The sequence below is a fragment of the Lathyrus oleraceus genome, chromosome 1, assembly GCF_024323335.1.
Source record: "Lathyrus oleraceus cultivar Zhongwan6 chromosome 1, CAAS_Psat_ZW6_1.0, whole genome shotgun sequence".
In the NCBI taxonomy this organism is placed as follows: domain Eukaryota; kingdom Viridiplantae; phylum Streptophyta; class Magnoliopsida; order Fabales; family Fabaceae; genus Lathyrus; species Lathyrus oleraceus.
In genome coordinates this window covers 13,639,931-13,654,111 of record NC_066579.1, presented here as the reverse complement: position 1 = coordinate 13,654,111, position 14,181 = coordinate 13,639,931, and positions in this window count along the sequence as shown.

The following is a 14,181-nucleotide window of genomic DNA, read 5'->3' as shown; positions in this document are numbered from 1 at the left end:
GATTGAAAACCCGAAAGGGCGATCCAGGCAAAAATTAGGGATTAAAGCGAAGACTACAGTCTGAGTTATCTGTACTTCATCAAGCTTTGTCGTCTGCCATCTCGAAAGATGTGATCTGTCCAGTCATTCTTCTCAGAAAGCAAGAAGTTGGGAGGAAAACTGATGATCTGTGAGTTATAACAGAATTGGGAAATAGTGGATGCCGTGTTCACATTGCCATTAGGATAGATTTTTCCTTTTGTACGCAATTACCTCTTTCTAGGAATTGCTTCCCGATGTATTTTGCCTCTTCAGGCACATTTTCAATCAATAAAAGTCGTTATTCAGATAAATAGCTCTCTTGTTTTTATTTTTACTGTTTTGTTTGCAAAATGTCCGAATTTTTGATAAGCATTGCATAAAAAAAAACATGAAGGCTACACAACAATTTGCAGGATGACGAAACATTTGAAAATCATTTTGAATGTTGAGGACACTTGAGCGTATCTTGTCCATGTACCTCCTGGGGGCATTTTGTTGTGCTGTTTTTCAGATTAGCGTCTGTGAGGACGTTTCCTCAACAGATATTTTCCCCAAGCAAGCTTGGAAGCTATCATAGCTATGTTCCCCCGCGAAGACGTCTGTGGATAGTGCCTTCTATTCTCCAACAGATCTGAGGATTGCCTATCCCCAGCAGGCCTGTATTTGCCATTTCCTCCCCGAGTGAGGCAGGTTCATTGAAATTTATCTCCAACATTTATCCTACCTGTGGACTGAAGGATATCCCTAGCGGAGTTTACCCTTCCCCCAGCAGCAAGTGCTATTCTTCAACATGAGTGTGAAGTCACTTTACCATTCCTCAAGCAGAGTTCCCCGCAGAGTGTTTCCCCAAGAGGAGTCTCCCCGCAGAGTCAGAGTATCTGATCATTTTGGCTCCCCAGCCAGAGTCTTTCATCATCTTGCATTTTTCATGTAGTAATCATTGCATCCTCAAAAACCGCGTAGCATTTCCATTCCATATGGAGCATTACGCCATAGAAAAATTCAAACATATGCATTCATGTGTTAACTTCACCAGACCGTATCCCCGGTAGAGGCGGATCATTTCATTCAACATCAGCACAGCAAGACTGCTACAGTTGCTCTTGACAGCATTCAGAGTTGTTTATTCCCCACAGAGGTTTATTTCCTCACCCGATGGTGACAGAGGTTTATTTCCTCACCCGATGGTGACAGAGGTTTATTTCCTCACCCGATGGTGACAGAAAGTTTGTTTCTCTTCAGTGAGACCCCCAGCAAGTGGTCAACCTGGCCTTGACATATCTCAGATGTCATTCTTGTGATACCGGTAAGTGTCATGCTAGCACCCACGTGTGTTTTCTTTGTTTGGTGTCGGTAAACACCATTGTTTCGGTGTCTGTAAACATCGAGTATTTCCCCAGTCATCAGTAAATGTCTGGTCATCATTCTTGGTGTCGGTAAACACCATTGTTTCGGTGTCTGTAAACATCGAGTATTTTCTCCAGTCATCAGTAAATGTCTGGTCATCATTCTTGGTGTCGGTAAACACCATTGTTTCGGTGTCTGTAAACATCGAGTATTTTCTCCAGTCATCAGTAAATGTCTGGTCATCATTTTTGGTGTCGGTAAACACCATTATTTCGGTGTCTGTAAACATCGGTATTCTCTCCAGTCATCAGTAAATGTCTGGTCATTTTTTGATGTCGGTAAACATCATCTTTCGATGTCGGTAAACATCGAGTCTTTTTCTGCAGTCATCGATAAATGTCTGATAATCCCCAGCTAGAAATCCCCAGTAGAGTCATCTGTAAATGTCCTATTTGGTTTCCAGTTGCGAATATTTACTCCCCAGTCATCAGTAAATGTCTGGTAGTTTTGTTTTGATGTCGGTAAACATCATCTTTCGATGTCGGTAAACGTCGAGTCTCATCCCAGTCATCGGTAAATGTCTGGTCATGCTTTGTCCCCTTGTTAATAAAGTCAAGATCCCCAGAAGTCGTCGGTAAACGTCTTGTCTGGTTATACCACAAGGATTTTGTTCCTCCCCCAAGTGGAGATGCCATCGGTAAATGGCCCCGTTTTCTTCGATATCGGTAAATATCGGATCCCCAGTTACAGTAGCCATCGGTAAATGGCCAGTTTGAAGTTGACATCGGTAAATGTCAAGTTTCTTTGAAGCCACCATCGGTAAATGGTCTTGCTTCCTTATTACATCAATTCGTTTTTCCCAGCAGCCATCGGTAAATGGTCGTGCTGAAGTTGATATCGGTAAATATCAAGTTCTAACCATCGGTAAATGGTTGTTGTTTTTCAGAAGTTTATTTTCCCCAGACGCCATCGGTAAATGGTCGTGCTGAAGTTGATATCGGTAAATATCAAGCTTCCAGTTCTCCAACCATCGGTAAATGGTTTTGCTTTTTCTGAAGCTGTCATGCAGTTTGTCATCGGTAAATGACGTGGTTCTTTGGTATCATATCCAGTCTGTGCAAATTCAACGGTTCTTTGGTATTCAATCCCTGTTTACCCTGAAAGTCTGACAGCCGTTGCTATCATCCGTTCGGGTTCCCAGCTAATTGAATAGGGGCAGCTGTAGCACCTCAAATTTGCACCTATCATTATGCATACATTTTCATATTAGGTCATAGCATATCATGATCCATTGCATAGCATTTGCATTGTCCCTCAGTTGCCTCAAGAGCAAGCAATCAGAAAGTAGGTCAAACTAATCTCCTGATCAGTCAACCAAGCAAGCAAAGGAATTTCTCATTTGAACCAAGGCCTTGGGGTTTGTCCAACAAGTTCACATGACTTGGGGATCCATTTGAAGCATTTTGGTCAAGGATTGAAGGCTCAGAGGTCATCAGTTCATGCACAGACAGTCAAAAACCCTAAAAAAGTCAACTGTCAGTCAAAGCAATGGATGGTGGTCATTCTTGTGGAATTTGGGCACCATGGTCAATAATCAAGAGTTCATACAACTTGGGACATCATTTGAAGTCAAGTTCTCAAGGAATTAGGGTTTGGAAGTCATCAGTCAATGCACAATCAGGCAGAAACCCTAAAAGTCAACTGTTGGTCAACTGTCCATTTAATCAGTGATTTGATGATTGGATTTGGTTTGTGAGAGCTCATTCATGTCCAAATAGTCATCATACATCATGCCAAACACCATCATGGAAGAATTTGAAGCCAGATCAAAAATTTCCAAAAATGGAAACTGGGCCTGTAATTGAAACCTGCCATAAATGGAAAGTCTTGATCCTCAAACTTATATTTTGATACAAGCCTCAAATGAATTTTTGCCCAACATGAAAGTTGAAGATCTTGTTCTCCCATTTCCAAAAAGTCCAAGAACTCTCAATTCCCATGTATGGTTGGCAAGTTATGATCGAATCGATTTCAGAAAATCTTGAACTTCAGAAGGCCATATCTCTCAAACCGTTTGACCAATTTTGGTGGGGTTTTTTCCTACAAGTCACATTTGATCCCCTCTTTCCAAAATATAAATTTCATGTGCCAAAACTTCACCAATCAAAATGGCATATTTTGACTTTTCTCATTTAAATGCAAGTTTGACCAAGAGTTGACTTTTTGATTTAAACATTTTTCCAACATTTGGCCAATTGGGACAGCTCATAAATATCATTTTAAGTGTGTTTGCAAGCTCAAATTATGCAGCACATGTGAATCATTGCTTAGTTGCTTGGAATTTGCAAAAAAAGGACACTTTCATCATGCTAAACCATGCTACTTCATACCATGCCTTGTACCTCAAAAGGACAGCAGCATTATGCATCATTTGCTGTCATTTGAAGCCTCATTTGCAGCCTAAAAAACCAGCAAAACAAAGGCCATGCTTGCTTGCTTGATTTTGGAGAAAAAGTACAATTTGCAACCATACCTATCCATACTATCCATGAGCCATGCTTTGTATCTCTTAGCAAAAGATTTTATATCATTTTTTTTCTGTCAATTGAAGACTAGAAGCAACCATACACAACAGAACTTCATTCATTCATACTCATTCTTGGCATTTTTTCCAAAACCTGTCAAAAAAAAAAACTTCCAAAAGACCAAGCTTTGCCTTGCCAAAAGCAACATCAAACAGCAGACCAAAGCATCATTTTCTGTCAATAGAAGACCTTAGTTGCAGCAAAAAACACAAAAACATCTCATTCTAAAAAAGCTTCATTTTGTGCATTTTCAAAAACCAGTCCAAATTTTAAGCCATTGCAAGTTGTTTTGAACCAAGCATCTTCACCATTCATCATTAGGAGGGTTTTAAAGCACCTGTTTCGCGTTAACATGGCCGAATAACAACCGAATCAGCACTGCTCTTCCAACTCGGTAAAATTTCGACTCTCACCTTTCCCAAAATCATGATATACACTTTGTAGATCTCCTTTCCCTGATCATTATGAGCTTTGAATGGTTGAAAATGGTTTAGTATTTAGCAAGTTATGTTGAGTTGAAGTTTCACATCCAAACTTGTTTTTGCTTATTTCTTTTTGTTTAGTTTGATTTAGTGAATATGGAGTTTGGTTTAGGTTTGAGCATGTTTAGATGCACATATTGGTGTTTTTATTTTTTAATTTCGAAGCAAAAAAATCTCTGCAATATGAATACTGGATTTTCTGTTTTTTACTGTAGCAAAGCCTATTAAATAAATGTCAAAAGGCCTGGGGCGAGGGGGATTCGAACCCCAGACCTTTGCTTCAAATACCAAGTGTTTTACCACTGGGGCGCAATGCCAATTCATTAATTAAACGCCTTCTACAAAATATATGTTAAAAAAGGGCGCTGACTTTGCAAATTTAATGAAACGCTGGGCTTCATACTCAGCATGGGGGGCGTTTTGGTCATTTACCACAGCGCCTATTATTTAATCCACTTTAATTCATTTAGTCTCAATTTTTATTTCATTTACCATGCCAATCTTACAAAATTCATAGATCATTCATTTTAAATCCAAATTTCATGGGAATTTTTGCATAATGATCATCACAATCTCTAGTTTTTTATCATTATTTTTCCAGATTTTTTGGTTGAGTAATTTTTAATTGGCCTTAGGGTTTGTGACATGTGACCAATTCTTGTACACTTTGCCAAAACATTTGTGAAATGATGAGAATGTATCCAATGGCTCCCAAATTTTTTGTGCTTAAACTAGACACATTCATGGTGATTTTGGTGTAGAGTTTGTGAATTTATCATTTGTGGTTTGCTGGTTATGATTTTTTGAAGTCATGTGTTACATTTGGTGCCATACCATGATCATGCATTTTCCTTAATTTTGTTCACATGCTTCCTTACATCCAAATGACCCCAAATTTTGCATGAACCTACTCTTGTATGTCTAGTTGACTTGTGAATTTTCTTGGATTTAATTGAACTATTTTCCATTTGTTTGAGATTTTTCTTCCCTGCCTAGTCAAATGTTGACCTTGTGTGACACTTGTTCCCATTTCATTTGTGAAATTCTCATACTTTATTGGATGGACATGAAATTTAACATGTGATAACTAGACATCCTCATCTTTGCCATGGCTTTAGTCCCATTCATTTATCATACACCATTCTTAACTTATGATTTTTCTAAGTTGATGCATGTTTGGTTGACTTCATTGAGCATGTTCAAATGAGCTTTGACTTTCTGATTTTCATTGACTGCCTTCCACTTGTCCAAATGAGATGAAATTTGACATGCTTACCATGCTATGTGTTAGGTTTGATCATGATTTATTGGGTGATTTTTGGAAAATGTTTAGATTGCTTTTGAGTTAAGTCTTTCTGTTGACTTCTATGGGTTTCTGTTTGCCCTACTTTGACCCAATTGGTTCATGAAATGATGATAGTGATTGATATGGATGTGAGCCCAATTGGTTGTGTTTCCTAATTGTTTGAACATGATTTTGGATACTTACCCCTTGCTGTTTGGACTTTCTCATTCATTTTTGACCCTAGGCTTGCCCTAGTGGTCCTGTTACTCACTTCTGAGCTTGTGTTTTCAGGTTAAGCCACAAATGCTTCAATAAGACCAATTCTTTTGATTGAGGTTGCTTAAATACCATGACTAACTTGTTTGTTTTGTAGGTGGCTTGGCTCACATGCCCTAAGCCTTGTGCCTTGCACATTCATGTGCCTCTAATTGACTGTTGGTGTCTGTTCCTGTTTGTTTTGTTTGAAGTTGCATACTAACATCTGCTTGACTGTTTCAGGTGCTTTAGTTGCTTAGTTCCTTGTGAACTTTTTGCTTTGCTTTGCTTGTATAAGCAATTTGCATTGAGGTATGTCTCCTTTTCTTCATGTAGTCTGGAAGACCTGGCCTGTTACTTGGCCAGGCAACTGTCTGAAGTCCTCCTTAAGAGGCAATGTTTGTGATTGTTTACTTTTGTCCTTGCATAGAGTCAAAGACCTCAATGAGGCAATTGGTGGAAGGTAGGGATATGCAATCTATCCCCCACTATTCAGTGTGTCATCCGCTTTGCTCACACCACTGTGTTGATGCATTGCAGATACAAACCCAAGATCTTGTACAATTGTACAGTTGAGTCAGTTTTAATGTGTAGAAGGGTTCCCACTTTCTGAACCCACACATTCTTGTCTTGAGCTCTCCCAGGCCAGGGATAAGAGCTGTGAGGTCTCATCCTCACTTCATCCTTTCATCTGCTTCACCTTAGCCCCTCAATGGCAAGGTTAAGAGCAACACTCACCCAGTTCCAGAGGTTTGTTTGTTGAGGTTGATATGACCCCTTGACTAAAACCTAACCCTTGTTTGAGCCACTTGTTTGTGTATAGCGTGTGCTATCTGTGCTTGTAGGATTGTTTGACTTGCTTCCTGTGCAAGTTAGGATAGTTTGACTTGCTTCCTGTGCAAGTTAGGATTAGTTTAGACTTGCTTCCTGTGCAAGTTAGGTTTTGCTTGGCTTGCTTCCTGTGCAAGTTAAGTGTGTGTGGCTTGCTTCCTGCGTGAGCCATACTTAGGATAGGTTGGCCCTTGTGCCATTTAGCTAGAAACCATAACTTAGGGTTGATTTGCATGATAACATCTAGGCTCGAGTCGTAGTCTCCCTAGTTGTGTCTCCCTCTGTTATCTGGTTAGGCTAGGTCCTTTATCCCTGCGTAGGGGAACTACATCGCCCTGATCTTCACACCAGATGAAGTATGTAGGCAGGAGATTGAGCTGATCTCTCCGGGCGCCTTTTTTTTCTTTTTGAGTGTGTGCTTGACAGTTATAGGCTGAGTCCCCGACTCCCTATCAACCTGTTGTTTTGTTGTGTGCTTGAAAGCCGATGTAAGTCCATCGAGTGGCATTTGGGTTCCAGTGTGCGTGTGTTTAGGTTCGGATGTCAATGTAAGTCCAGTGATTGGCCTTTGGGCTCCACGTTTGCCTCTTTGCGTGTGTTTTAGGTTCGGATGCTGATGTAAGTCCAGTGATTGGCAGTCGGGCTCCACGTTTGCCTGTGTGTGTCTTGTTTGTTTGTGTGCGTGTCAGCCGAGCTACGAATGCTCTGATTCTTCTCTCGTCCGAGAAGATACGTATGCATAGGATGCGACATCCTAGCGAGCATGTGTCGTTTCCCCAGTCCGAACTACTTGGACTCTGATGTCTATGCCTGATAGACTAAGTAGGCCCAGGATGCGACATCCTGCCGAGTCAGTTTCAGTCAGTCTCTCTCGTTTCTTTCAGCCAGTGTGTGTGTGAGAGTTTTGAGCAGTGTTTAGCAACCATTATTCCTTCCTTTTGTGCGTGGATCCCGTCGAGTACGACGGATGCGTAGGGGTGCTAATACCTTCCCTTCGCATAACCGACTCCCGATCCCATTCTCTTTGGTCGCGAGACCATGTCTTTTCCCAGGTTTACTCTGAGCGTTTCCTTTCCCTCTTTTGGGATAAATAACGCACGGTGGCGGCTCTGTTGTTCTTCTTTTCCCGCCGGTTTTTCGCGCGATGCGACAGTAACCAATTTTTCTTTTAAAACCTCAAAAGCTTGCAAACAATCTTCGGTGAAGAGAAATACCTGGTCCTTGGCGAGCAAATTGCTCAAAGGCTTAGCCACCTTTGAGAAGTCCTTGATGAAGCGCCGGTAGAACCCCGCGTGCCCCAAAAAGCTACGGATGCCTTTCACATTCACCGGAGGGGGTAATTTTTCAATTACTTCAACCTTAGCTCTATCCACTTCAAGCCCCCTTTTAGAGACTTTGTGGCCTAGCACGATCCCCTCGGTCACCATGAAGTGACACTTTTCCCAATTTAGCACCAAATTGGTCTTCACACACCTTTCCAACACCGTCTTCAAATTTGCCAAGCATAGACTAAACGTCCCACCAAATACCGAGAGGTCATCCATGAAGACTTCCATTGTTTTCTCTATCAGATCGGCAAAAATGGCTTGGACACATCGTTGGAAGGTCGCCGGTGCATTGCACAGCCCAAAGGGCATTTTTCTGTATGCGAACACTCCAAACGGACACGTGAAAGCCGTCTTCTCATGATCAACCGGGTCAACCGCAATTTGGTTGTACCCGGAGTAGCCGTCCAAAAAACAATAGTATTGTTGGCCCGATAGTCTTTCAAGCATTTGATCCATAAATGGGAGTGGGAAATGGTCCTTACGAGTCGCGGTATTCAACCGTCTATAATCTATACACATTCTCCACCCCGTGGCAACTTTAGTCGGAATCAATTCGTCTTTGTCATTTCGGATTACGGTCATTCCTCCCTTCTTCGGAACCACGTGCACAGGACTAACCCACGGACTATCCGAGATCGGGTAAATCATTCCCGCATCCAATAGCTTCACCACTTCCTTTCTTACAACCTCCTTCATCGTAGGATTTAAGCGGCGTTGTGGTTGAGCTACCGGCTTGAAATCCTCCTCCATCAAAATCTTGTGCATACAATAGGATGGACTTATTCCTTTTAGATCGGAAAGAGTCCAACCCATAGCTTCATGATTGGTTTTTAACACAATGATTAGACGAGCTTCTTCTTCTTTTGTCAAAAGGTTGCTTATGATGACCGGCTTTGCCTCGGTCTCATCTAGAAACACATATTTCAAAGTCGAAGGTAACTCTTTTAATTCAATTGGCGCTTTCTCGTCAATTACCTCCTTCTTCAAATTTTCTTCCTCTACTTCCCACGGTTGTAGGTCTTCCAAACTATCAAGTTCCTTTAAGCATTCCTCAAGAGCTAGCTCCTCTTCAACAGTGAAAACCTCCAATGAGTCGTCAAGAGCTAACTCCATAGGAGATATCTCATGAATATGCTTTGAAACCTCTATAATAGCGTCTTCGATCACATCGATGCGAAAGCTATCATTTCTATCCTTGGAATGCTTCATCGCCTCGAATAGATCAAATGTGACTTCCTCATTTTGAACCCGCACCTTCATTAAACCGTCATCAACATCTATCATCATTCTTGCGGTCTTCATGAATGGTCGGCCCAATATGAGCGGAGCATCATCATCTTCCTCCATATCAATTACAATAAAATCCACCGGGAAAAAGAATTTGTCGACCTTCACCAACACATCTTGGGCTACGCCATGAGGATGGGTCGTCGACTTATCCGCCAATTGCAATTTCATTCGGATGGACTTAATCTCGATGTTGCCAAGCCTCTTGATAATTGACAAAGGTATAAGATTAATGCTCGACCCCAAGTCAATAAGTCCCTTCCCGACATAAACGTCACCAATCTTAACCGGCAATGTAACTCTTCCCGGATCAACCTCTTTCTTAGGAAGCGTCCTTTGAATAATGGCACTACAGCTCGCATCAAGGACGATGATCTCCGGTTCCGTATACCTCCGCTTTTTGGTTAGTATGTCCTTCATGAATTCGGCATACTTTGGCATTTGTTCCAAGGCTTCAGCAAACGGAATGTTGATTTGCAACTGTTTAAAAATATCCATGAACCGGGCGTAATGCCGTTCATTCTCCCTTTTGGAAGGAGCATGAGGATAAGGAAGGTTTTGGATAGGAGTAGCGCTCACTACCTCCTTTCCCTTTGCAATTCTAGCACTTTTCCATCTAGGCTTCTTCACTACCTCCCTTATTACCTCATCACTTTTATTTTCCTCAATCTCCACACCTTTTTCTTTTTCAACTTCACCATTATTTTTATTCTTTTCAACTACTTCCTCATCACTCCACACTCCTACTTCACCATCAACATTTTCCTCTACTATTTCCTCCTCAATTTCTTTCTCTTTCTCTCTTCGTTCACTCTCAACTTTTTTTTCATTCTCACTACCCAACTCCCTCCCACTTCTCGTCATAATCGCCTTACAATGCTCCTTAGGATTTGTTTGCGTATTAGCCGAAAAAGAAGGACCGGTTTGTTGTTCAATGAGTTGCTTGGCAAGTTGCCCAACTTGAGTTTCAAGATTTTTTATGGCCGCGTCATTACTCTTTTGATTGGCCATTGACATTTGCATGAATTGCGTCAATGTCTCTTCCAATTTAGAATTGACGACCGGCGGTTGTTGAGATTGATACGGATTTTGGGGAGGGTTTTGACGGCTAGAAGAACCACCTCCATAACCTTGGTTATGATAATAGTTGCTTCTAGGTTGGAACCCTTGGTTCCCTTGGAATTGTTGTTGTTGTTGTTGTTGATGGTGCGGTTGATAAGGTTGTTGTTGTCTCGTTTGATAGTCCCGTTGATTGGCCATGTAGTTTACTTCGTCAAAACCGGGAGGTGGACAAAATCCGGTGTCATGTTCACCTTTACAAAGTTCACAACAAGCTATTTGTTTAGCTTTTGACGGTTCTCTTAACTCTTTGATTTGTTGCGTTAAGAGTTCCACTTGTTGTGAGATGAGCTTGTTTTGGGCAAGGATGGCATCATTCGTCCCTAACTCAAGCACTCCCGCCTTCTTCAAAGAATTTCCACGACTTTGACTCTGAAGATCATTTAGAGCCATTCGATTGATAATGTTGGTGGCTTCTTCGGCACTTTTTGACATCAACGAGCCACCCGAGGTGGCATCCAACAACGTTTTGCAGTTTGGTTGAAGTTCATTTCTGAAGATATGGATTTGAGTTAATTCATCAAATCCATGCCCTTTACATTTCCTAAGCATGGACTTGAATCTCTCCCACGCTTCATTCAAAGATTCACTGGTTCCTTGAGAAAACACCGAGATGGCCGTCTTTGATTCCATGAATCGGTTATGGGAGAAAAATCTTTCAATGAATTTCTCTTCTAACACGTTCCAGTCTGTCATTACGGCTGGTGTTTGATCGAGATACCAATCCTTTGCTTTACCGAGCAAAGCGTGGGGAAATAATCGTCTGAACAACGGAAGCTCCTGAGCCTGATCCACTCCGGCAGCCAATGCTATCTCATAAAATTTTGTGAGAAAAGCAAATGGGTCTTCATGGTCCATTCCGGTGAATGGACTCCCATATAATAAATTCAGAGTTCCCGTCTTCATCTCAGCTTGCCTTCCTGTGTGGTTGGCAAACTGAGCGGTGTTCCTTGGACTATTGATACATGGAGTAGAAATAGGTGGTGGTGGTCGTGGCTCCATGTTTGGTATGAATGGGTGTGGATTTGTGGTTGAAGAACTTTCTCCTTGCTCTTGGCGTTGTCTAGCCTGTTGCCTCCTACGTCTCGTTTTGCTATTGAGCCTCCTTGCGGTTCTCTCGATCTCAGGATCAAAAAGAAGTTCGTCCACAGGGATTTGCCCTCGCATAAAACGTAAGCTGCACACTAAACCAAACAAATTACAAGCACAAGTCAAAAATTCACAAGCTAAAACTTAAACAACCATTGCGATGCTCGCAATATCAATTTACAATCCCCGGCAACGGCGCCATTTTGTTGAAACGTATATTTCGTGTCGGGTTTTTGTTATCGTATCCACAGAGATTGTAAGATATCGCCGCCGTTCGATGGTTGTTTTAATCTTAACTTAATGTAACAATAGGGTTTTGGTTTTAATCAAGTTATCTTGCATAAAAAGTAATTAATTGCGGTAAAAGTTATGTTTTGATTAATATGAGAAATATTGTCAAAGTTAGGTTTCAATGATCACTTTGCATGTATTTGCTCGGTCAACAATCTTATAAACTCCTTTAGATGATAAATCATTTCACAAAGTCCTCTCAATATGTTTCTCTCGAACACATATTGTGAGTTTTGCCATTTTGATCCATTGTTTCTCTCGAACACAATCTATCAAAATGACAACTTTTTGGTTCAACCTTATGGTGAACAAAATCATTCGTTACTATCTCTAGCTAACAAACAAGTTTGGATGAAAACCTAGGTCAAGAGTCGGTAAACATCTCTCGATCATAAACCAACACAAAGAGTTTTAAATAGAAACAAAGTTTTCATCATATATCTACCATTAAAGAGTTTACATATGAGGATCCTTACATTTACACACAAAGCTAGTAATCACCTACATCTAACCTTGACAAACGGATGACTTAGCTACTCATTTTCATGGTAGCTTGGTCGGCAAGTAAGGAAAGAAGGTTGATCAACATCCAAGTCGAATAATCGAAGTTGGATGGGAATCCACCTTATTTTTGTGGAAGATGGTTGCTAGATGAAAAGAAATGGAAATTAGGGCATAAAAGATCCCAAGAACAATGCTGCAAAAATATCTAGAAGAAAGTACCAAAGTGGAAAAAGTTGGTAAAAATGAGGTATGGTGCCCAAAAGTGGCACCTGCTACTTATAGACCACTGCTGGGCTGTCATGTTCGCTAGGCGAGCAGAATGGCTCGCCTAGCGAGGGTCTAAAATGGGCACAAAAGGCCCCTGCGCCTAGAGAAAACATGGCCTGCTGAACTGTCATGTTCGCCTAGCGAACATACCTTCGCCTAGCGAAGGACACGCTTCAACCTTCGCCCCAGCGAGGTTGAGAGGTTTTGCTACTGGAATGCTCGCTGGGGACTCGCTAGAGCTTCGCCTAGCGAGTGAGTGCTGGCTGCGTTTTTCACCAAAACAGAACGAACTCGCTACCACCTTCGCCTTGAGCTCGCCTAGCGAATTAATTTGACAATTTACTGGAGCTTTTCGCCAGGAACTCGCCTAGCGAACCAATGCTTCGCCACAGCCTCGCCTAGCGAGCAGGCTGATGAAATGCTTGTATTCTTTGGTTCCTTTGCCAATTTTCTTGTGTCTTTATTTTCAATTAGTTCATGTCTTTCCTGCACAATAACACACAAATCAAAGGCACCAAGCTTGTTTATCAATGTAATGCATTCCATGTAAAACAAATGTGGTTTTGACAGTTTTAGCAAGGAAAAAGAGTGAAAGATGCCCACATATGATATCTCAAATAAGCACTTTTGGGCATCTAACATACTTACGCTTCATACATAGCCATGGAGGTAGGTTATAAATCATAATAATCACAGGCCATGTACTGTGTGAGATACTCTGGATACCGTGTGGGTTCATTCCATCAGTAGATAATGCCAAGCGAAGGTTTCTTGATTCTTCTCCAAATTCAGGATAATCATTATCAATTTTCAACCACTGTGGTGAATCTGCCGGATGTCGATACTTTCCATCTATAATTCTTTCATCTGCATGCCAGGTCAAGTGTCTTGAATCGGTTTCACTACGAAACATGCGTCTAAATCTCGGAATAACAGGAAAATACCACAAGACTTTTGCTGGAGACAACTTGTTCTTATATCGCGAGACACCGCATTTAGGACACTCATTTAACGATGCATACTCATTTCGAAACAAAACGCAATCGTTTGGACATGCATGTATCTTATCATAGCTCATGCCAATAGAGCACAACATCTTTTTGGTCTCATATGTTCGATTGGGAAGAACATTATCCTCAGGAAGCATATCTTTCAAAAGGGCTAATAACTCTGTGAAACTTTTATCCGACCATCCATTGCCCGCCTTTAAGTTGTACAACTTTAACACCGCAGACAATCTTGTGAATTTAGTGCAACCATCATACAAAGGTTTCTCTGCATCACTTACCAACCTCTCAAACATTTCGGGACAATCCTTAAGATCTCCTTCAAGTGCTTCTGCAATCTCTTCAACTCGATCACAATCGTATGTATCTGCGCCACTATGGTTTGAGGCATAGGTCGTACTATCCCCCGGTTCAACATTCTCGTTACTTTTCTCACCATGCAAATTCCAACATGTATAACTTCGATCAATTCCATGCCTCATT